Source organism: Tenrec ecaudatus, chromosome 13, assembly GCF_050624435.1.
Source record: "Tenrec ecaudatus isolate mTenEca1 chromosome 13, mTenEca1.hap1, whole genome shotgun sequence".
NCBI classification, from domain to species: domain Eukaryota; kingdom Metazoa; phylum Chordata; class Mammalia; order Afrosoricida; family Tenrecidae; genus Tenrec; species Tenrec ecaudatus.
The window spans coordinates 97,045,778-97,047,157 of NC_134542.1; the positions used below are offsets into that span (position 1 = coordinate 97,045,778).

The window sequence follows — 1,380 nt, forward strand, 5'->3', positions numbered from 1 at the left end:
AGGCATCTGGAAACTACAAATAAAGAAAATTCTCATATTGATTAGTTTTGCTTCAAGAACTTAGGTACTCTTGCTGTGAGTTTCATACATTTTTTATAAAGATAAAGAAATAAATGATGCTGCCTTTTTGCTACAACTAAACTCTTTATTTTTATGTAAGGAGGTCACATGCAAACCTAGAAAAGGCACCTTCTAGAAACCTGTGTTAGGCTCGTCTGTTTCCCACTTTGCTAGCACAAGCAGCTTCCTCATGTCAAATACTGTGTTTGAAACAGACTTCTCTTAGTGAATATTCTAACTTAAAACCATACGCATCAACTGTCCAAAAGAGATATTGAAGCTGTCTCATTAAACTTTCAATATTTTCCATCTGAATTTCAATAAAGAGGGGGAAGAAAAATTGTGTCATAAAAGACAATACCTTTACATGGGTGCTATAGATTCATGTACGTCTTTTTGTTTTGTTTTTTAATCATTTTATTAGGGGCTGTAAGTTTTTCATTGTATTGTAAAGCATTTTTTAACATCTGTTTTGTTTAGGTTTAATTTATATACATTAATCCTTAGCTGGCAGGGGAGAGACCATGCTCACGAAGGTGGTTTTCCCAGGGCGAGGCTCACCCATTGCACTCCGGGTGTGCTGTCCCCTGCGATTTCCCCAAATGTGGGAAACTCGACTGCATAATTTGTGGTAGTGGGGGACTGCATTCACACGCTCCCCTATTAAAAAATTATATACATTAAACAATTATTTTAGACAATTTCTGAGTTACAATTATATAATCATTGATAAAATTGAATATAGAATATTTCCATCATTTCTTAGTGTATAACCATTCTCATCTCTTCTTAACCCCAGACAATCTCTGCACCTGTTTCAATGGTTATATCTTTCATAAATGGGCCTTCAGGGGGCTGTGAGTTAAGCGTGCTAAGTGAAAGATCAGTAGTTCAAACCCACCACCTGTTCTACAGAACAAAAATGGGACTGTCACTCTCATGGAGATTTACACAGTCAGGAACCCTACATAGCAGCTCTACTCTGCTCTATATAGGTTTGCGGTAAGTCAGAATTAATTTAATGGCAGCAGGTACAGTTTTGGGTTTAAATGTCTTGTAAATGGGATAATAGGGTAAGGCATTTTCTGAATCTATCTTTATTCATCTGGCATAATGCTTTTGAAGTCATCCATGCCACCGTACGAATCCCTAGTTTGTTCTTTGATATTATTGTGGGTGAACCACAGTGTACTTATTCCCCCAGCACTTGATGATTATTTAGATTATCCGGTTTTTCCACACCTTTGTCAGAACATGCTAGATTTTATAGTTGTTGTTTAAAATTTACCTTTATAATAGGTGTATATAAGGAACCCTCAT

The 1,380-nt window shown here is 36.2% G+C and overlaps 1 non-coding gene across 1 annotated transcript; it reads left to right on the top strand.

Annotated features, from left to right (window-relative positions):
• The first annotated feature begins 559 nt into the window (after window positions 1-559).
• Window positions 560-723, top strand: LOC142425224 (U1 spliceosomal RNA). Its single transcript, XR_012779575.1, has one exon. It is a non-coding gene; the product is annotated as a U1 spliceosomal RNA (small nuclear RNA).
• The last annotated feature ends 657 nt before the right edge of the window (window positions 724-1,380 follow it).